General features: G+C 43.9%; 1 long non-coding RNA gene across 7 annotated transcripts; it reads right to left on the reverse strand.

Annotated features, from left to right (window-relative positions):
* Positions 1-10348: 10348 nt before the first annotated feature.
* Positions 10349-16540, reverse strand: LOC126509598 (uncharacterized). 7 transcript variants are annotated; one of them, XR_007594213.1, is made up of 5 exons: positions 16416-16469; positions 15938-16031; positions 15606-15750; positions 15331-15485; positions 10349-12649 (listed from the first exon to the last, which is right to left on the reverse strand). It is a non-coding gene; the product is annotated as an uncharacterized lncRNA (long non-coding RNA). The 7 variants fall into 7 exon arrangements; XR_007594211.1 differs by having other exon boundaries at positions 15606-15785; XR_007594209.1 differs by lacking the exon at positions 15938-16031 and having other exon boundaries at positions 16416-16540.
* Positions 16541-23750: the final 7210 nt, after the last annotated feature.

A 23750-nucleotide genomic window follows, 5' to 3' on the forward strand; every position in this document is an offset into this window, starting at 1 on the left:
CTGAAATCTCAGCGCTTGACAGATAGAGACAGGAAGATCAGGAGACCAAGGCCATGCTCATCTCCATGAGAACAACCACAAAATACTATTCCTGGATTTCTGGTGTCTTTTGACCTTACAACTGATGCTTTCTTTCAATCAGAAAATTCCTTAGCAGTTTTTAAAATAAAAGACAAGAGAGGGAGAGAGAGAGAGAGCACATTTGGTTTAAAAAAAAAAAGTCTGTTTCCTCTCTAGATTGGTTTAACTACAAAAAAGTCAGAGACAGTAGTGAGGGGGAAGTCAAGGTAGAAAATTGAGGGAAAATTACATATTACATACACGAGTTCTATCATGACTATTCCAAATGCCCCCAAAGTTCTCTCTCCCTCTCCATCTTCTTTTCCCTCTCCCTCTCCTCTCCTTTACCTCCCCCCAATCCAAAATATTATGATATCTTTTTGCTGGGAAAGAACAGCTGTGAAGATGTCAGGCCTTGAAGAAATCCATGGACGGGAAATTCTTCAACCTCTGCAAGGCAGCTAGCCGTCAATCAAAGTGTGGCTGTTCACTTTTTATAACAAAAGAAAAATTCTAAAAGCTTCCTTGTTTACATGACTGCATTAGATTTTTAAGAGACCCATAATAGAAACTTGCCAACTCATAGCAGAACCCCAGTTGACTGAGACAATGCAGCGAGAAAAGTCTCAGCTGGGTGTGGAGGGCCTTCTGGTTCCAGAGGGGGCTTCATCAGGCCTTTAAAACACATCCCAAGACTTGGTTCATCATTTCCGACCTCTGGGGATCTGATCTATTCGATTTTTTATTTTTCCAGTTCTAGGTTTCCTCCTGTGGTTAGCCATTCAGCACCATTCTTTGTTCCACCTTGGAATAACACAGACAGCAATACACACCGCAACAGCAAAAATCATTTGCCGAACACAGCCAGGCGCATGAATCACAGGACTGTTGAAAGATGGGTTTTTAACTTGCTACTGAAGCACAAAACAGGACTTGCCTCAGAGCCAGCAGGCTTTTTGTTTTGGAGCAGATGTGGAATGTGTTCTCTTCCATTGGTGATGGGCCACAAGAGGTTGGGGAAAACAGGCTTGGTTTAATTCAAAGTCACCTGAAACCTTGTTTGAAGTTCATTAAGGCAATTCAATTCAATTCAGCAAACATTTACGGCGCTGTCTTCTGGGAGGTGCTGTGTGTACTGCTGGCTGTGGAAGCCTTTGTGAGACCTGAGATCTCAGCCATCCTCCTCAGGTACCAAGGAGTAGCAACCGGAAATATCTCTGCACTGCTTCTTCCCACCTGCCTTGGGTGATCCTCAGAAGACTACTGGGACTCACTGGGAACTTGATGATTCAGCGAGACTGTCCAGCAGGCCCATAGGACCCCCCTGTCTCCTCCCAAGCGCATGCCAGAACACCTGGCTTTTCACACTTGGGATACGGAGATCAAACCCAAGTCCTCGGGCTTGCAAGGCAAGCACTTCACTGACTGAGCTATTTCTCTAGCTAGTATTTGCTTGCTTTGAACTCTTGGCATGGCATGAACCAGCCAACAGAGCCATTTCCTGGACTTTGTGAGTCCCAGGTTCCTGCCTCTGGGGTCTCTATCCTCACTCCAGTCTGCATGCTGTCTGTGTACCCATCAGAGCTTCTCAAGCAGGGATAAGTTTGCTGCAGGGGGAGGGGCGTTTGGGAATGTCTGGAGACATCCTGTCACTATTAAAAGTGGTGGTGCTAATGGCATCTGGAAGGGAGAGGCCAGGGATACTACTGAAGGGCAATGCAGTTCCAGGGTCACCCCCTATGAGAAGGCAGTAGAAAGCCACAAGTGCCCACAGTGCTGTCCTGGGAAATTCTGATGTACACCATACAGTGTTCAACACTGCTGACCTATTGTGAATTCTGTGCTTCTAACATCCCGCCTTGCGAACTCAGTTGTCTAATACCAGGCTAATCCAATACTTCGCAATCCCGGCAACTAAGCACAAGACCCTCCACAAGAAAGATACTTAGTAAGTATAGCAATAGGGAGCAGTCCCTATTCAGATCTTCTATCCTGACCTCACAGATATTTATTGATTTTTAAGGGGCATTTCCTTTTTTGTTTGGAGACAAAAATTTCTTTATGTCATTCAGGCTGACCTCAAACTCTTGGTCATCCCTTAGCCTCTTGAGTGTTGGGATCACAGGTTTTTCCCAACATACTCAGCTGGATAATCTTTCTGGGGATGTCAAGATGGATAGTAGGTGTGTGATATGAGCAATAGAGACATTGTCCTGCCTCAGTCTAAAGGGAACAAAGGGTGTTGCAGGAAGATGTATAGAGCAAGGAGCAAGGGGGACAGACCCGGGGCACCATGGCAGAGGATTCCTGGGGAAAGGTCAAAGTGGAACATCTAGCAGATGAGGAAGGGCTGAACCAAGAGAAGGAAAGTGTGTCCTAGGTGGGAAGCTAGCTAGCAGTACTAAGACCAAGAGATGAGAAAGCAGCATACATCTGAGGCCAGAACTCAGGTATGGGGCAGAGTGAAGGCGATGAAGGGCCTTCTGGCTACGTATGAGTACTTGAATAGTGGACCAAGGATACCAGAAGCCACTCAATGGCTTCAGACAAAGCTGCAGTGAGATCTCTTCTTGTTTATAAAGCATCACTCTGGCCAGGAAATGCAAAGCATCAGTTCAGAGAGCCCCACATGCCTGCCAGGCAGGCCAGTATGAAGGACACCGGACGAGTGGCAGCAAGGAGGCAGAAGAGCAGGAAATCTGTGCGCTATGGGGAGAGCGCAAAATGGTGCCACAGTGGTACAGTAGGGATCCTCAAAACGGGAAAGGAGAACTACCGTATGCTCCAGCAACCTCATTTCTGGGCGTACCTTCAAAAGAACTGAACTTAATACCATGAAGAAGCAAGAAACATCGATGGTCCCATGTCCACGAAAGCACTGGTCACTGTAGCTCCAGAGTAGAAGCAACCAAATGCTTGTGGATGGGAAGATGATCATTTTAAACTGTGGTACTGACACCTAACAGAATAGTATTCAGTCTCAAAAAAGATGAAAGTCAGCCAAACTCGGTGGGCTGGGCAAGAAGATAGTGAGATAGAGGCCAGCCTGGGCTAGAGAGAACATTCTAAGCCAGCCTGAGCTGCATAGCCTTTACCTAAAACAAACAAAACAAACAACAACAACAAAACCTTTCAAAATGACTGCAGACTGAAATTCTGCCATATTTAATCCAGGGTACCATGGATTTAACCTGGAGAGCATTGTGCTAAGTGTAACGAGCCCAACTCGGAAGCACTAACACCACATGGGACTCCCAAATGAAGTAGTTAAAATGCTCACATACAGAAGCAGAGGTCAGAAGAGCGGCACCAGCAACTGGGGATAGTGGGCAGCAGAAGGAGAGGAGCTGCTTCATGAGATGCCACCAGGCCACCGGAAGCCGCCCTTTTAAATATGTGTGTGGAGGGGGGAGGAGATCAATGGGAAACTTCAGGTGATAATGGAAATATTTCACCGATTTGATTGTGGCAGTGGCTTCAAGAGTCAAGCTTATCAGATTGTATATATTGATTTTGTGTGGGATTTTTTAAGGTAACAGCTATCCGATACTTGTAAAGGTTTTGTTTGTTTGTTTGTTTGTTTGTTTGTTTATAAAGGGGACAGTTCCTCTGTGTTATGCACAGTTTGGATTGGGAGCTAGATGACTTTGATAGTCACAGGGACAAACTTCTTCACAGTGACAAATTACCCCAGCATTTAGGTATTAAGGCTTTGAAGTGTGTGAGAGATGCTGGGTCTTCAAACACTGGATCAAGAAAAAGGACTGCAAGCTAGGCATGATGGGATATCCTTGACGTCTTGGAAGCCGAAGCTGCAAGATCAAGAACTTAAGGCCAGCTTGAGCAGTATGTTGAGTGTGAGGCCATTGCAAAATAAAGAAGTTGAAATTGTTTCAGCCTTGTTACAGCGAGTCTGAAGTAAGGTGGCATTGCAAGAGCTTGTCAGCCTGGGACTAAACAGTAGGACTAGCAAGTGAATGCTTAGCTGAGCCCTCGCTACCAACAGAACTAGAAGTGCAGATTAACCGAGTTGGTGAGTTTGTCTGCTAGAATTTAATACCAACACTTGATTCCACTTGATGGGCTTTCAATATACATTTCTTTACAGTGAATTAGATTAAATTTGATTCCACACTCACCAAACAACTTCCTGAGTATACGTGATCTTCTTGTGAGTTTTGTTTTGGGGGTGAGTGTGTGTGTGTGTGTGTGTGTGTGTGTGTGTGTGTGTGTGTGTGTGCATTTGTTTGTGCAGGTGCATACGCCCACAAGCACATTGTGAACGCCCAAGGTCAACATCACGTGCCTTCTTCATGCTGGTTAATTTTTGTCAACTTGTCACAAACCAAGACAAACATCTCTAGGAAAGGGGAAATTCAACTGAGAAACTGCCTCCAACAGATCGAACTGTGGCATGTTGTCTTGGGGGCCTTTTTTTTGATCACTGATTAATGTGAGAGTCCTAGTCCGCTGTGGATAGTGGGTAGGTGGTCCTGGGCTCTGTCAGAAAGAAAGCCGAGAAAACCAGCAACAGTATCCAGTACCATGGTCTCTGCTTTGGTACCTGCTTTGCACTCCTGCCTGGCTTCCCTAGTTGATGGTCTGTGACCTATAGGATGGAATAAATCCTTTCGTCATGGTGTTTATCACAGCACCGGACAGAAATCTAGGACACTCTTCTGTCTCTCTCCACCTTCCCTTTTGAGACAAGGTCTCTCAAAGAAACTGGAACTTGTCAGTTCAGAGAGGCGTTCTGACCAGAGAAACCCTGGAATTTTCCTTTCTCCCCCTCCCAGGTACTGGACGACTGACGCATGTTGCCTAGCTCGGCTTTGTGCATTGGTGCTGGGAATCTGCCCTCGGGTACTCTCTGTTATACCTTATACAGCAAGCTCTGTTCCCACTAAGCCATCTCTCCAGCCTTTCAGTTATTTTTTTGTATGAGCATAACCTGTTCTGATTGACTGAAAGAAAATATTCAACTCTAATTGGTACTTCTATATCTACCACAAGTTATGCAGTTGTCATCATAAATGCCATATTGATCTCTGACATTTGTGGTTTACCCAGCATCCTTCTCTTCTGCCTCCTGGCAGTCCACTTTTCCAGCCATTTGCTTCTCCCCTCACCATCATCCTTGGTGCTTCTAACTGACCGGTCTGACTTTCAGCTTCATGTGGGTGCTGCCTGCTTTAAGTCAATCTTCACACCTTACCAGGGCCTATCCACTCTAATGTCAGTCAAATCCAAGAAGACTATCACCTAGAAAACTAGAACTAAGGGGGTTCCCATTCCTGATGGCGTATAGCCTTGGGTGTAAAGGAAACTGGTTTGTTACCAGATGGATGCTTAATTCTGTACATCGGTCTGACTAGACCAGCATGCGTGGGGGAAATGCTGCTGCGGAGGGTTTTCAAATGCGTACATAATTTTTGAATTGGCAGAGTTAGAGTAATGCAAACTACGTTGCAGATTGTGGAGTGAAAGGGGGCAGGGATGCCTGAAGACAGGACTCTTCCTGCACGCTGCCTCCACACAGGGCTGCAGCAGCTGTTCCTCCAGGGCTCTCCTAAAACTGCGTAGACAGATTCTTCGGATCTCAATCCTGCCCCTGCCCCTGCCCCTGCCTCTGCCCCCATTTGTTCTCTTCCTCTGAAGAGCTCTGACTAATACAGTTGCCAAGAGGCAAGTCGTTCTGAGAAGAGACACACGAGGAGTGGGGTCAAGACAACCATAGAGGACAGAAACAAGAGCCTGGATCAGAGCAGTCTGAAACTGGTCCCTACCAATCAAGGTAAATTCAGTACCAAGCAACAGAAAATCCACTGCCGTAAGCCCCATGGAAACTGTGTGTGCCTCAGAAAGTAGAAACCCGAGGGGAAGAAGAGACTCTGGGGTCAACTGCACCTTGCCTGAGTTCAATGACTCACCAGGAGGTGAGTTCTGTCCTTTTCTGTTTCACTGCCCACAAGGCTTCATCCCAGCCTCAGGCTCTCCTACTTACTGGTTAAAGCCATCAGAACCACCCACTTCCTCCTTCAGTTCTAGTAGGAGAGCCGGGATTTCACTGGTTCTCCGAAAGGCAATGCTGGATCTTTCCAGTGCGGCACTCACCCAGACTGAGGGAGGTTTGCCTATCCCTGAACTTTCTCTATCAGGGGTAGAAGAGAAGGGATTGCATAGTGGGTATAACTACCAGAACCTTCCCTCAGAGCCTGGATTCTCCCTCCATCCGCATGGCAGCTACATTGCTGTGGAGGGCTGGAATGGGTACCGGATGGGCTGAATAATGCTTTGTGCCCCACTAGGACCTTTCCACTACAAATTGTCATTTCAAAATAATTCTGAATTGGATTATTAGTGGTAATAATAACCAAAGTCTCCTAACTCTTGACATATCCCATTCTCAGGATCTGGTGATTCGATGAAATCATATTTCTAAGGCACCAGTGTAAAAGATCAGTCCTTAAATCATAAGTCCTTAGGCTATGTCACCCTGTGAGACCCTGTTCCTCCCGTCCATATATCCCATTCACCCTCCTTTTGTCCGTCCAAACCCTAAAATCGCCTGGCTCCATTCATTCATTTATTTGTACCCTCTGAGCTCTAGACTCTATAAATGACTACTATCTGACATACCCTCCTCCTAGAACCCTGACCCTTGTCATGTCATGTCCGTGCACAGGTCATCTATCCAGGCTTATACCCACTGCCTGCCTCCCTTGCTGCTATTACTAGGATCTTGGAGGACAAAACACTAATATTCAGAACCAGATGAACTTGTAATTTCAGTCTCATAATCACCTTAAGAAATGAAGCCTGAATCTGTCCCTCACAAATGGGGAAAGAGTGACCCAGGCGAGTTCAAAAGCTTGGCCAGGTCTATGCTACCAGGGCGGTTTTGGTCCCTGGTTTTGGTCTTTGCAAGCCTGCATTCTTTCCACTGCTCCATGGAAAATCACACTCTTCGGTCTGTGATACAATCTGTGGTCCAGGATGTGTCTGGTCCTGGTTGGGGGTCTGTAGCCCCAAAGCATATTTGATTGACTTCTTATCATAGCACCTGTTTTCCAGACCCTCCTTCATTCCTACACCCCATCTATTGTCTTTCTGGCATTAGGATTGGGAGACAGTGGCTTCCTGCATCATAGAGAGACCCACTCCTGTGTTGTGAGCTGTGTGTGTGTCCACCACTTCACCGTGATGCATCACAGCGTCCTTCCTAACTCCTCTACATGATCAGAAGACATGACCATCAAGTCTCCCAAATACCTTCTATTCTCCCCGCGTGTGAAAGCTCACAGTGTATCTCAGGGTCTCCTGGAGCTTTCTGCTTCTTTACTTCTCTCCTCCAACCTCCTCCCAAACTCAGTCCACCGTGTTTATCCTTCGATAAATAACATGCCTTAAGCCTTCTACTCCACCTGCCCCTAACATGCCCACACACAAAGATTCCCAGAGACGCTGAGACTGACCTCTTTCTGAAGCAAGAGCCTCTTCCAGTGTTTTTCTCCTCCTGTTTCTGACAAAACAGTCCACCCACTCTTTGAAACTGAGTTTTCTGTGACACTGTTGCTTCCCAACATTGGTGTCCCATCCCCCGCCCCAGTTCTCTCACTGCTCTTGGGCCACCTCTCTTGGCTGGCCCATTTGCCTTTGTCCCCCTTTTTCTTCCCCAGGTAGCTCCACTTCCTCCTTGGAGAAGTACATGCATCGTTAGTTTAGAAACCCACGCCTATATTGGTCACTAGCAGTGTATCTACAACCTTGACTTTCAGTGGTCTCCAGGACCGGTCCTCCTGCACGCCGCACAGTATCTCCGGGTCAATCAATGTCTTTGTGTCGTCTTCCAGAATGACCTCCCGTTTCAACTGCCATATAGCTGTGTTGCATGTTTGGATTCCCTGGCCCCAAACCTTAGTTTCAGTGTGTCTAGATTTTTATTTTACTTTCTTTTCTTTTCCTTCCTTATTTATTTAGTCCCCATGGCCTTTTATTTCTTTTCTCCAAATTCTCAAAAATTTGCCTTTCTCCCTCTAACTATGAAGGGAAAGGAAGGCTGACAAACCATCTTAGTCTCATATTCCCCACCTCGCCTCAGTATTGCTGCTGCTACGGTGTCCCTGCCCCATCCTCTGGTCTCCAGACCCTTGACCATTTCAAAACTCAGCAATCCTCTCTGCTCCTGTTCTTCAGGAACATTCTGCAGTCTTCCCTTGCCTGCTGTGGCAAATCCCTGGTGTGCCAGCAACCTCCCTGATGGTGTCCCTGCAGCCTCCCTCCTTCAGAAAGAAGCAGCCTTCTGAATCGCACCCCAGCTGTTACTGAGCTGGACAGATTCTGTCTGCTCCTTCTGCGGTGTCGTGTTGCTACTGCAACCATGAAAGACCTGATTATTTTCCCACATAGGGCTTATATCGATACGATTCTTCAGTGTGTTCATCTGCTATGGAAAACAGGAAGAAATGGTCACCCAGCCCTGACCTTGAGCAATCTGCCAATCAGTAAGAGAAGGCAGGCATTTACAAACAACAATGGCTCCACCAGAAGAGGGTGTTTCTAAAAACCAATCACACAAAACAGAAGTTCTTATCATAAGATCACCTGTGGATGTTCCTTGAATATCCAGATGTCAGGGTTGGCAAGATTGTTCACTGGGCAAAGGTGTTAGCAACCCAGCCTGAATTTGATCTCCAGAACCAAACTGGTAAAAAGAGAGAACCAGTTCTCACAAGTTACCTTCTGACCTTTCACACCCATGCTAAATAAATAAATAAATAAATGTTAAAAACTAAAAACCCAAATGCTTTATATGTGCGTATATGTACACACATGCACACACACTGAAAGAACCTTGCTTTTCTGCCTCTCCTATGCCCTTATGAATCTTTTCACACATAGATTATGCATTATACTCTCATGTATTTGTATATGAGTATTTATATATGAGTATTTATATATATATATATGTGTGTGTGTGTTTTACAAAAATAGAATCATACATACATATTATCCTGCACATTTTTCTCACTGAAAGTAATCTTCTTTGGTGATAGACCCGGTCCCTTCGATTTGGGGCTACATAGCTGCAGTGTTCTCTGGCACTTGCCTTCCCCTAGAGATAATCCCTGACTCCTATAAATTCTTCAGTGAGCATCCTTCCACACAGTTTTTCATTTTGTGTCGGTAAAGTTCAGTAGCTGAGTCTCTAAAATAAAACTAGTAGCCACAATTTCTAACATCTTGCCTGTTTTCATGCTACAAATACCCCCCACTCAATGTAATTCTAAGACACCACCAGAGAACCATGGAAAGGGAGCTAGCAGCCGTGCAACGTCAGCCCGGGCTGGCAGGCGCAACAGCTCCCGTACCACAGATTATACTGCGGGTGTTCTTCTGCGTGTTTCACAACACGGGAAAGGAAAACATTAAAAGGCAATTATCACTTGCCAGACAAGAGAAGCATAGCTATCTTATTAGCTGTAATAAAGTGGGGCCGTGATTTAAATGCATTCCCGCCACAGCCTGAAGAAGGCCCTCCTAGTCTTAAATCGGCTCTGTTTAAACACCAAGGACATTTCAATGCTTTTGGCTTTGTGGCCTGCACGAATTATTTGAGGAAAGGAGACTTGATAGACAACTAAAATATGCTTTAAAGACGCAGTGGAATTAAATCCACCAGTTAGTATATTCTGACACACAGCGAGCTTGAGGAGATCACGCTAACCTCCTCTCTTTGGCGGACTCTTAAGAACAGCCGAATTGCACACAGGTGCACTAAGAACCGCTTCAGCCATGAGGGTACATCAGAATTGCCCATGAGCTTTGCTATCCCACTGTGGCTGGACCATACACACAGGGGTTCTGATTCTGTCGGCCAGGGATTAAGGCCAAGGGTTTACATTTGTCAGATATGTTGGTTATTATAGCAATGCTGGTGATGGTGGTGGTAGGTGATGGTGGTGATGGTAGTGGTGGTGGTGGTGGTGATGATGGTGGCGGCGATGGTAATGATGGTGGTGGGTGATGGTGATGGTGGTGGTCCAGAGACTTCACTGAGAACCACTGTCCACTATATATGAAATCTAAGCCCAAAGCCTAGGATATCTCATATTCCGCCATTATATGATTCTCTACCACTAGGTCAAATTCTTCCAAATACAGACTTTCTTCATGTTAAACCATCAACAAGGACTTTGGAGACACTCAGTGAATAAAATGCTTGCCACACAAAAGCATGCTTGACCAAAAATCCCCAGCATAAGCTTTAAAACCAGACACGGTAGCATACATCTGTAATTCCAGGGTTTCTGGGGTGACATAGGAGGACACGGGGCTTGCTGGGCAGTCAGTCTAGTTAAGCAGTGAGCTCTAGACTCAGTAAGAGACCTTGTCTAAAAATATAAGATGACAAACGATTGAGGAAGAAGTGTGGTGTCGAGCTATGGTCTCCACATATGTGCACACATGTGCACATGCAATCAAACACACACGCACATACAAACATAACATGTATATATACATACACAAAACAGACAAATTTAGAAATACAATAGCTCAAGCTCTTATCAGTAATCAAAGCATTTGAGATCCATCTGTCGGGGGAGAGTAATGGTTTGAATAAGAGTGGTCCCCCACAGGCTCAGGTGTTTGGATAGGTTTGGAAGGTGTAATCTTGCTGGGGGAAGAATATCACTGCGGGGAGTAGGCTTTGCGGTTTTAAAGTTCTTTGTCCTTCCTGTTTACTCTCTCAGATTCCGGTTTGCAGTTCAGGATATGCACTTTCAACTTGCTGTTTCAGCCCCCGTGCCTGCCACCTCCACCCCCATGGACTTTAACCCTCTGGAACTGTAAGCCCAAATAAGTCCTTTCTTCTGTAAGTTGCCTTGGTCAGGGTGTCTTAATCACAACAATAAAACCGTAATTAATACAGGGTGCGGTTCAAACGCCTCCTTGCAGAGTAAACATACTGAGATGTTGTTTTCCTTGAAAGCGGAGTACATGATTACTATTAGTGCTAATAAAGGGGGTTAATTTTCAAAGTCTCAATATCAGTTAAGGAGCTAGGGTTTCTCGTTCACAATCCTGCTGGGCTGATGTGCTCTGGAAGCCAATCCTGTTATTGTTGTTGGATTTACAATAGAACATCGGGCAGGTTATTTAATCTCTCTCCATGCCCTCATGTAGGAAGTGGGGTGATGGTAGTACTAGTTACTTCATCCAGGCACAGGGTGTGATGAGATATGATAGGTACAGACCCTGACACGTGAAGACCTCACTGGGTACCAGAATTGTTGATTGGAATTCCAGCCAAGAAGAAAGCATGCTTTAGGTAAGTAAACGTGAGGAATGATGACTTATTTCTCCACTTTGCATGTGCCATGCACTCTAAGAGTCCTCTAGAGGAAGAAAAATATATAGTGTTTCTAAAGATTACTTAGCTGCGGAACGTTTTATGCAAGCCATATTTTGAAATAATTTTAAGAATATTATTACAATTCTGCTAACAAGCTGTTATTTCTTGGCTTGAAAATGTAGGCACTTGACCTAAGTCATATAGTTAGGATTCAGGTGAAGTTAAAAATCCTTGTTACCCATAAGAATTCCCTATAGGGCACCTGTATCAAAATGTAAATACACAGTGTGTGGGGTTATTTAATGTGATCCTGGGCAAGCACACACAGGACAATCCTCCCATGGCCGTCCGTTGGTGCTAGCAATCAATGTGCCCTCCAATGCCCTTATGCAACAGTGACATTTCCTCCATTTCTTGTCTCATTCAGTATTTCCAGTAATTATTTGTTGGTTGTTTTGAAATAACAAGCACCCTAGGCCCTAGGGACTCAACACTGAATCAGGTATAAAGAGCCCCTGTCCTCTTAGGGTCTTACCTTCTAGAAGATGGCCGATACACAAATAAGCAAGCAAGCTTGCAGTATGTCAGAGGGTAGGTGCTGGGGAAATAGGTGGAACAAAGGGTCAAAGAAGAAATCCATGGAGCGCTGGACCATTTGAACAGAGCCTTAGAGGACATACACAGCGAGCTGCTGGAACACGTGAAGGGGAAGCTGGACCGAAGAGGAGAATCAGAAGTATGTCTGTGTGGCTGAAACCAACTAGGGAAAGCAGCTAGAGCAGGGAAGACTGAACTAGCTCTTGGTTTGGGTTTTGGTTTCTTAGAAAAGGCCTTGCTGTGTAAACCAGGATGGCCCCAAACTGACCACTTGCTGCCTCAGCCTCCCAGGTTATGGGATTACAGTCATGTACACCGTGCCTACTTGGATACTAGCATCTTTTATTGCAGAGCAAATCACTCCGAATTTGGTGGCTTCAAACTGCACTAGCTACTGCTTTCCTCTCTGCGGCTTTTGTGAGTGAGGATTTGGGAGTGACAGCTGGGCAGCCTGGCTTGCTGTTCCTGCTGAGGTTCAGTTCAGTGTCGTCTGGAACTGAACCACAGCCATCACTGGACTGGGCAGCTCCGGAGGAAGTCTGTCAGACAGCTGGCGACTTGGTGTTGGCTGTCGCAAGGGGAGATCAGTTCCTGTCCAGGGGTTCTCGCCCTGGATCTTCTTAAGGTGACTGGCTCCTGCAGGAAAAGGAAATCTAAGAAACTGAGGCAGACACAGCAATGCCTTTTATGGCCTAACTTCGGAAGTCATACACCGAGTCCTGATTCTGCATGAAAGCGTTTCTGCAATTATGAACGTCACAGAGGAAGGGCTCCTGGAAGTCGTCTTGGTACTAGCTGCAGCATCCCACACAATTGTGAGGGTGGTAGTTTTTTCTCTGAGTGGAATAGTATTGTGGTTGGTTTTAATGCCAGAAAGGTATTAAGGTTGGGTTAATGAGAACTTGTCACAATTAGGATCACCTGGGTAGGGAGCCTCCCCGCAGAACTGTCCTGACTGCTTTGATTGACATGGAAAGACCCACCTCAACTGTAGGGCATCTTGTGGTTATAATCTAGTTTCTTTTTAAAGGGGATATAGCAAAAGGAAGAGCATCCTGCCTTTTGCTGACTTGGTCTTCCCTCTTGCCACTGAGTTCATTTACCCTCCACTGATATCAGAACTAGGGCAGTCAAGCTGCCATAGACTAGGGACCATCAGTTCTCCAGGAACCTTCTGGGATTTCAGTGCCAAATAAGAACTGGGCCTTTTGGACTGAGCAACTAAGGGTTGTTACCCCTACCCCAATGAGAGGCAACTGCTATGGCCCTATTTGAACTGGTGAGGTGCAAGGACTAAGTAACCACTGGATTCTCAACTCTCAGGTGTGATTCTGCTATTGCTACTATTTTAAAGGTAACGATATACATTTAATAGATTCAGACAGATAAATAGATTCCATTGGTTCCATTTCTCTAGAAAGCCATGACTCATACAAATTAGGAGCCATTGGGAGTTTGAAGCAAAGGCTATTATGGTTTGTCTTGTTTTAAAGTGGTTTTTGAGTACAGCATGGAGAATCCACCTTGAGCAGGCAAGTAGCAAGAGTGGAAACAAGGAGAAGAGCAAGATGGCACAATGTCCACAATCCAAGAGGGATTATGGAGACTTTGATGTTGGTGGGAATGGTAAAATGGAAAAGAAGTTTCTAGATCTTTCTATATATGCTCTGAAGTTAGGGTCAACAGAAGTATTGATTGATTAAGGTTGGATATGTAAAAATAAGGATCAAAAATGAGGAGGCAGAGGCAGAAGGATCTGGAGAGCTTGAGGCCTGCCTAGGCTATGTAGTGAGAGTTTGTTCCAACAATGCTAAAAGGCTGTTGACTTGAATGAGTGGCCATTGCCCTGTGTTATATCCTGGCGCCAGGCAGCTCCCTTGTCATGGCAACTCACTGAAGTGGGAGGGAGCTGCCAGAGTATTGACAAAATACTAGCCAAAGTCTGTCTAAAAGGCATTGATCCAACACACTGACATTTTGAATAAAAGGAAGCAAGTGTCATTTCCAGTGAAAAATAAAAACTGTTGCAAAAATTAAACCGAGGCATGTGTAACTATTTCTGCAGCTGCAGTAGCTGTGCAGCTTCTCTGTCCCATGTCCTCCTTCCTGGATGACAAAACAGTGTGTTTCATCTTTTGTTCCAATTTCACATTAACAGAAATTCTGTCAACAAGAGGACATGCTCAACCATCACACAACTTTAAAGCTTTATTATAAAGGCAATCTTTGTTTAAAACTTTTAACTTTTCCAAGCACTGTTTTCTCAGCAGTAAAACCACAAATTTAAAGCCAGCCTGGGGTACATAGCAAACTCCAACCTGGTTTGCAATAAGGATCTGTCCAAAAAAAGTTGTTTGTTTGATCTGATGTTGAACACTTCGTGTAGAATCCTAAATCCTTTTGGAAAGCATCACTGAGTAGAACAATATTGAATTTATAGATTATATTTATAATATAATTTCCTGGAAGTATAAATATATTTCCTGATCTGTTCTAAACTGAGTTTGTTTTGATCTAACGTCTCGAGGTTCTTAGATTGGTGAAATGGTGTTGCTGAAGCTAAGATTTCACGCTTAGCTATCAGACCAGGTCCTTCAATGTGCTCTCGTTCTCCCATTACCCACACGCTCTTTCAGTATTCCACTCAATCCTCGTGCTCTACACTGTAAGGGACGCAGAGATGCAAACACATCATTATCTCAGGCAGCTTCCAGGACACTGGGGAAGACGGATGTGAGAGCTGGAAAGCCACGACTGTAGAGAAAGGATGGGGCACTGTGGCAACGTGGAGAAGTCCTAGTTCTGCCTTGATTACCACTCAGCCAAGACCAGGAGCACTGTGCTCTCAGAGAAGTAGGAACAAAACAGGGAAGGGACACTGAGTGACCTGCCAGCCAACTCAGGAGGGTGGAAAGGTGAGAAAGAAGGTGGCGTGTAGGGAGCAGAAGAGAGCCTGAATGAGTGAGGTCCTGAGTGATGCGTGTTGTTGACATGGGCATGGCCCTGTCAAGGACCCTATGGCCTCAGAGCCTTGCAGGAATGGCAAAGCCTTCTCCCCAGGGGTAAGGCTCAGAGGGAAATGGAGAGGTATTCCCTTCTGTCCTGTGTGGGGATGTGGACAGTGTGTGCAGAAAATGGCCACCATGCTTCCCCATCCCCAGATATGTACAGACTAAAGACTGCCCCCCTACAAAGACAGCCCCTGCTGAGACGAGCTAACCCTACCTCCTCGCTCAGCCGTTTACCATAGACCCCGCCTTCTTTTTATCTATATTCAATTACCCTGCCTCCTTGTTCAGCTGTATACCAAAACCCACCTCTCCGTTCAACTGTATGTAATACACATTCTGAGCTCCCAGGATGCTGAGGTTTCTCCATCCCAGTACCACTCCAGCAGACCCCTGCTTTGCTGTGTGTCTGTCTGTCATTTCTGCATTCCTTCCGCACCCCTAGGCAGGTCAAGTCCCTGGTGCTGTGCACAGATGCAGCAGTGAAAAATGAAAAATAAGTAAAGAAAAATCTGGTACCAGCCCAGGAAATGTTTAAAATGTCAAGGAACTCCCATTTTACTCAGAAGATAATGGATACTCACTGTGCAGATTAAAGCTGTACCGTACAGATTCTTGTGTCTTGAAAAGGCTGCTCTAGCTCTGGCTCAGAGTACGGACTCAAGCAGAAGGGATGGAGTCAAACGGTTGTCTCCCTTCTCGCTCACCACCACGTCCCATCACTCGTCTCTGAAACCAGAGATTCCGCGTCTCAGAATCTCAATCTGTTCTCATGAGTCAATGAAAAATACAGTTCAGACCAGGTCACTTCCATGCGTGAATGATGCTTTGGTGTGCTCTTTTTATTAGAACAATGATTCACAAATCCTTGCTCAGTCTGGTCAAAGAATCCACCCAGATTCAACAGCACCTTTACCTTCTGTGCTACTCCTGTTTATTTTTCGTTTCCTCCCAGGAAACAGGCTCTCATTCTTGCTCCTCAGGAACTCCGGATACATTATTCTCAACATCTGGAGAAATGGACCCCATCTGTTCACGCCTTTAATTCCCATTTAAACCAAACCAGCTCCTTCTTAGAGATGTGATCCGTTACCACCTCTTCAAAAAGAAATTCCCCCTCCCCTGCACACACATGCACACGCACACACACGCACACACATGCACACATACACACACACTCACACACACATACACATGCACACACAGTGACTTCTCCCATTGAACCATTCCTCTTGTTAAACTTTCAAGAGCAGCCTTTCCCACTGGGCTGAGCTTCTTCCCACCTTTCTCTCGTTCATGGTACCCCACTATCCAGCAGGACACTGGCTCAACCTGCCACATGAGATCTTTGTACACTGAGTAAATGAATGGAAACAGGAAAATGTAGGTTTTACCTGAACTCAGGGTGAAAACGGCAGAATCTAAGTAGAGAATGCATTGGGTTTTGGGTAACCACAGTGACGACACTTGGACCTTGACTGTCAAAGAATGAGAGAACTGGGGGAAAGGGTGAGTCCTCCTGCATGCAATCCTTGACTGAATGACTCTTGAACAGCCTGGGAGACACAGCAGGGCACTAAGTGTTTGTGTCAGTCACTGAAATAGGCTGAGTGGAGATATCACCATGTTTCTGGCCTTGGCTAATGAGGCTGGGGGCGGGCTTTTCCAGATAGGGCTGCAACAACTTTCTCAGCTGTCTGTTTTCAAATATAGATGTTCAATAAAAGTATCAAAACGAGAGCCTAGCAATACAGAAGGAAACAAAGTATGAGTGTGTGTACACTATTGTGAGGCTGAATTCATTATTTTGTGGATGTGTTAGTTTAATACTTTACATTTGAACCAGATATTTTCACATTTTCTTTTAGAATAATTTGGTCTGATAGACTTGAGTTTCTGGCTCTGGCCAGCTGCAGTTCGGGGCAGGTGATTCCTGCAAGCTGCAACTGATTTAAATGAGCAAAGAAAATCTGTCTTAAGAGCTAAGAACGGCAGATTCCATAGAAGCCCTCTCTCATGACCAGCTGTGCATCTCCCATCAAAATCGCAGCGTGTGGAAAATGTCCTGGACCACGAAGGTGATGAGAGAGCACAGCATACAACATGGTGAATGGATGCCGTTAAGACATGTTTTAAAAATGGTTCCAGCAGTAAATGTTATGGTGTGTGCCTTCCTCACACACACACAGACTAACACAAAACATGTGTTCCCTCAAATTAAAGAATTCAACCACATTACGCAACTTAGATAGTTCAGAAATATGAGCACTTCACTCTGTGTGTGAAATGCATCGGACTCACACATGTGTGCCCAGTGCTGGGGATGCTTTTCTGGCAGTGACCCTGAGGTCTGGCTTCTGAGAAGACAGAGTCAGGCAGGGTGTAATGCAACTTTGAAAATAAGGGCAGAAGACTGGATATTATGATGAAAATGACCCTCTATGCCCACATCAGAAAGGGGCTCTCATTGAGTCTCTCCAAATAGGATTCTCTTTTCTTCTCAAGAGACTAAGAAAGAAGCTCAACCTAAGGCATTTACACTTATATTACATTTATGCACACACACTCACTCACAGAATACACTCAAACACATACACACACACTCACACAAACACACATATTCGCACACTCATACACACTCACAGAATATGCTCAAACACTATACACACACTACACACACACTCATAGAATACACACCACATATATACATATTTACACACTCATATACACATGCACACATACACTAAATAATCAAATAAATAAATGCTCAATTTCTACAGGCCTTAAAATATCCTATTGCACAGTAGAGACTAGTTTTACTCTTACTACTAGAAATTTAGTGGCTTCTGGTCTTTCTGAAACCATGGAAGGAGCTTTGACACATCTTTTTTTCACAAATCTTGAGTCACAGTTTTCAAGAAAATGTAGACTGCTCCAAGCCTCTCACTAGTGTCTGAAGCACGATTAATAAATCTCAGGGTCAGAAATTGGGGTTCAACCTAAAGATCCGAAAAGCAAAACAGTCAGCCACTAGCTCTTAACCTCTACCTCAGTCTGAAATGGCGATCCTGCCTCCAGGAATCTCAGAACGAGACTGTGTGTTGAGAGCTGTTTCCTCCCATTTTATAATCCTCTCTAGGGCTGTGATTAAAGGCGTTCACCACCGTGATTAAAGGCATGCACTGCCCGGTTTCTATGACAACGAGTGTGGCTACTGGGATTGAAGGTGCGTGTCACTGTGGCGACTGGGATTAGGGGTGTGTTACCATAACCCGGTCTGTAAGGCTGACCAGTGGGACTGTTTCAGATCTTCAGGCAGTCTTTATTTAAGAAAATGCAATTGAAATGCCACTCATGTGTCATTTGTGATCATTTCGATCTACGTCCCCCTGAAGTCCATATTGGGAAAAACTAGAGTCTTCCATGAGCCTGCCACATGCTGCTCCTGTCTCACCCTCCCCAACCCACAAAGCACCTTTTATCTTGTAAGAGTTCAGGTTCCAAGCTTCAGTCTCACTGCCTTTGCCATTCATGTTTGAATCTCATCATCTGGTAGCACATTCAGGGTGTGTGTGTGTGTGTGTGTGTGTGTGTGTGTGTGTGTGTGTATGCACGCATGTGTATGTGTGTATATGTGTAAGTGTATATCTGTGTGTGCATATGCCCGCACACACAAGTATACATGTGTGTACCCACATAGGAAACTGTGATTTAATGTCTTTTGTACTTCAAATTCCAACACCACACCTGACATATAATACTCAGTAACTAAGTCAGGGGTTCTCAATCTGTGGGTCGCGACCCTCGCGGAGCTTGTACAATCTCTTCACCATAGTCATCGAAAATCATCGGACAACACAGATATTTATCTTACCGTTCATAATGAAAATAATTTTGTGGTTAGGGTCACCACAATATGAGGAGCTGTATGAAAAGTGCTGCAGCATTGGGAAGGTCGAGAATCAGTGTGCTAAAGGTTTGTCCCTGAAGAAAATTGTCCTTTTAAGTCTGAAAGTCTAACCTCCTAGAAAACCAGAATTTCTATGGGTATCCCAATCTACTGCAAACCCACAACTTCTTTTAAAATAAACAACCTTTCCAGGAAGGAAAGTAATGAAGACTCTTGAAAGTCAGGATAGTACTGAGGACCTATTTATTAAAATAAGGTCATAATCTAAATAAATGCTTTGAAATAAGCTACTACCTTGTGTGAATATTCAGTCTTAGTCACTATTTTAAGAAGGATTGAGCCTTAAGAATCACTTTCCATTCCAACCAACTTCCCAGGTTTTTTTGTGTGTGAGAAAGAAAGATTCAAATGACAAGATTTCATTGTTGTTTGTCAGTTCTAATTATAGGGCTTATGTTTTTAAAAGAAGTGCATATGATCATAATGTCAGCCAAAGATCAGTATGTGTGTGTGTGTGTTGGTATTTAAACTTCTGCCCTTGTCTGATTCCGTTCAGACATGAAAGAGGGACAAAAGGAGAAAAGTTTGATTGGCAGCTAATGTGAATGGAACCAACCTTCTCCAAAGACACGACAGTGAAGTCTGGATAATGGTATAAATTGTGATAAAAGGTGAAAATTTGTCCATTGCCTCATATGGTGTGTGCTCTGTGACTTCATGAATGGAAGAGGCATTCAGATGATTAATGGGTGCTGTGTGGATCAAACCCTTGTGGGTCTCAGAGTCATGCTTGCCTCTCAGGAATACAATGGAGTCCTTTTGTAGCTCTAATGTCACAGGACTGGTGCTACAGCAGCAGGCATAAATGATAGAGCATCCGAAGATTTCCGTGAACCCCTGGGATTTTAAGTCTTACTCTATTATCTTATGTTTTTCACATCAATGTTGTGCATCCCAACTTTTGGAAGCATGACTGCTGGGTAGCCAGATTAATTGTTGTGAACAACATGCGAGGAATATTGCTTCGAATGAGATTGTATCATCTATTCTAGCACATTCTCTAAGCAAACCATAGTAGTCTATAACTAAGAATGGCACTTGTAGAAAAGTGTGGCCTGTCTACGGATGGCTGCTGCCGCTCATTTATCTGCCATACACAAAACAGACGTCAGGAAGTGGTCTTGAGACTAAAGACGAAGAGCAGTGTCTTTAAGCCCCTGAGAAAAGGAGCCAAGCCCTTTCTCTTTCACTAAGGCTAATACAACTTTGCCTTTGCCTAGAACGGGCGATTCTTGGAGGTATGGTTAGGCCTGTCTAGGACTTGGATTGAAGGCTACTCAAGTTTCACCGAAGTCAAGAGAATGCTTGCATTTTCAGCATACCGACACCCACAAATTGCCACCCACTGTCCACCCCACAAACTGCTTCTCAGATGTTGTCCTGGTGCTTCGTGTGTTTATTTTTGCGGCATTTGTTCTTGAAGTCAAAAAGCATCTTTGTTCATGTTTGTATTGAATTCAAAATCCAAATATCTGGAAAGAAGAAACATATTGTTGAAAAAGTAAACTGTCTGCGCTTTGTCCCTGAATAACCAGGGGCTTAAATGGGACAATAGAGCATGACATTTTACAGTTTCTTATAATGAAAGCTTGAGTTTCATCTGGGATTTGGAAATCTTGGAATTTTAAAACATGTAATTTAATTTCTTCTAAGCATTTTTTTCCTGCCACAATATGCAGATTTGAAGTTTTTACCCAGGGTTCTCGGGGGCCTCTTTGATAATTTGATCACAGCTCTCCATTGCTTCAGCGCTTTCCTACTGACCATCAGTAAAGTCCGGACCCCTCACGGCAGCCTTCAACGCCTGCCTCTCCCATGCTTGTCTAACTCCTGGTCTCATCTGGACCACTCACTGCGGCCTCTATCTCTTGCCTCTCCCATGATTGTCGAACTCCCGGTCTCATCTCTTACTCCAGTTCCACATCCAACCATGCTTTCATGCTCATCACTCAGCCCTATTCCAGCATCCCCAGCCTCTACCTCCTGCACCTCCTCTCTTACCCTTTCATACCGTCACCTGACTGAGGGCTCAAGCTCAGGTTTTAGTGGAAAGCGCACCTCACATATTTAGTTTCCACAGGTTACTGGCTGCCCTGTAGCATATAGCATTTCCCCTCCGTGATTGTCTATGTATGTGTTCCTCACTCCCTCAGTGTTCCCTAAGGACGGGTCTGGCACCTACTTCGGCAGTGATGTACCCATGGCACCAACACAGCCCAGAGCTTACAACACTGCTCCAAGGAATGGCGCAAGGTATCTTTCGTTGATAGCAGTGGCAGAGGCTGTCAGAGTTTGCATGCAGCATCCCTGTTTTATAATCTGTAGTTAAGTAGCGAGCAAACACAAATAAGTTTTTCTACTGACCTTGACATAAGGCCTAAAGTCAGAATTGCCTGAATGAGCCTTTGGATGTGAAGAAAGCAAGCCAAAATAAAATGCTTCTTTTTTTTTTTTTAAAGTGTCCCCTTTTGTACATGCTGAGATGTCATAGGGTACAGCTTTGCTTTTTTTGTCTTTTTTAAAAAAGTTATTTCAATATATGGAGAATAAAGGAGGCAGCAGGAAGTAGGACACTGCAGAGTGCACACTGGGGCTGATTTGCCTTTCACCGCAGGCTGAGGTCTGATGGGAAGAGAGACACTGGTCGACCAGTTGGATATGACTTTCCATGGCTCCACAGGAAAGGATGAATCTATCCACTGAACTAGAAATTCTCAGGAACCAAAAAGGTTAGGACTTCTGGTTTTATACCTATGTACTTACACAGTAAGCACACTAGAAATGTTCAGGAAATGGTTTAAATATATTTATTGTTTACCATAAATATATAAATATTTTATGTAAGTAAACTACACATATCTTTATATAAAGTAACAGTTTTATTGAGATATAATTCACACACTAACAAATTCATCCATTTAATGCATACGACCACAGGTTTTCTGGTTTCTTTTTTTAGTTAGTAGTAGCATGTGATTATATATTTTATTTTTCAAATACTTATTATTGAGCCATATATTTTTCTTTGATCCCTTCCCTTTCTCTCCCCCTCTTTCTACTCTCTACCATGATCCCCACAGTCCTAATTTACTCAGGAGATCTTGTCTTTTTCTACTTCTCATGTAGATTAGATCCATGTATGTCTCTCTTAAGGTTCTCTTTGTTGTCTAGGATCTCCGGGGTTGTGAATTGTAGGCTGGATTTTTCTTTGCCTTATGTTTAAAAGCCAGTTATGAGTGAGGACATATGGTATTTTTCTTTCTGGGTCTGGTTTACCTTACTCAATATGATGTTTTCTAGATCCATCCATTTGCCTGCAAATTTAAAGATTTCATTATTTTTTTCTGCTATGTAGTACTCCATTATGTAAATGTACCACATCTTTATCCATTCTTCAGGCAAGGGGCATTTAGGTTGTTTCCCAGTTCTGGCTATGACAAACAATGTTGCTATGAACAAAGTTGAGCACATGCCTTTGTGATAATATTGAGCATCTTTTGGGTATATACCCAAAAGTGGTATTGCTGGGTCTTGAGGTAAGTTGTTTCCTAATTTTCTTAGAAATAGCAATACTGATTTCCAAAGAAGCTGTACTAGTTTGCACTTCCACCAGCAATGGAGGAGTGTTCCCTTTACCCCACATCCTCTCCAGCATAAGCTGTCATCTGTATTTTTGATCTTGGCCATTCAGATAGGTGTAAATTGGAATCTCAGAGTTGTTTTGATTTGCATTTCTTTGATGGCTAATGATGTTGAGCATTTTCTTAAGTGTCTTTCAGCCATTTTAGGTTCATCTATTGAGAGTTCTCTGTTTAGGTTTGTTTCCTATTTTTTAAATTGAACTATTTGTTCTTTTGATGAACAATTTCTTGAGTCCTTAGTATATTTTGGAGATCAGCCCTCTGCCTGATGTGGGCTTGGCGAAGATCTTTTTTCATTCTGAAGGCTGCCATTTTGTCTTGTTGACCGTGTCCTTTGCTTTACAGAAACTTCTCAGTTTCAGGAGGTCCCATGTATTAATTGTTGCTCTCAGTGTCTGTGCTACTGGGGTTATATTAGGAACTGGTCTCCTGTGCCGACGTGTTCAAGTGTATTTCCCACTTTCTCTTCTATGAGGTTCAGTATGGTTGGTTTAATCCATTTGATCCATTTGGAATTGAGATTTATGCATGGAGATAGATATGATCAACTTCTATTCATCTACATGTTGATATCCAGTTATCCTAGTACCATTTGTTGAACATGCTTTCTTTTTTCCATTTTATATTCTTTGTTTCATTGTCAAAACTCAAGTGTTCATAGGTGTGTAGATTGATATCTGGGTCTTTGATTTGGTTCCATTGGTCCTCCTGTCTGTTTTTATGCCAATATCAGGCTGTTTTCAGTACTATAGCTCTGTAATAGAGTTTGAAGTTAGGAATTGTGATGCGTATAGATGTCCCTTTATTGTATGTGATTGTTTTGGCCATCCTGGGTTTTTTGGTTTTCCATATGATTGAATACCATTCTTTCGAGGTCTGTGAAGAATTTTGCTAAGATTTTGATGGGCATTGCACTGAATCTGTAGACTGTTTTTGGTAAGATTGCCATTTTTACTATGTTAACTCTACCTACCCAAGGGCATTGGAGATCTTTCTACTTTCTGGTGTCTTCTTTAATTTCTTTCTTCAAAGATTTAAAGTTCTTGGCATACAAGTCTTCCACTTGTTTAATTAGAGTTACTCTGAAATATTTTATGTTATTTGTGGCTATTGCAAAG

This window comes from Alexandromys fortis, unplaced genomic scaffold, assembly GCF_014885135.2.
Source record: "Alexandromys fortis isolate MF-2015 unplaced genomic scaffold, M_Fortis_MF-2015_v1.1 scaffold_93, whole genome shotgun sequence".
In the NCBI taxonomy this organism is placed as follows: Eukaryota; Metazoa; Chordata; class Mammalia; order Rodentia; family Cricetidae; genus Alexandromys; species Alexandromys fortis.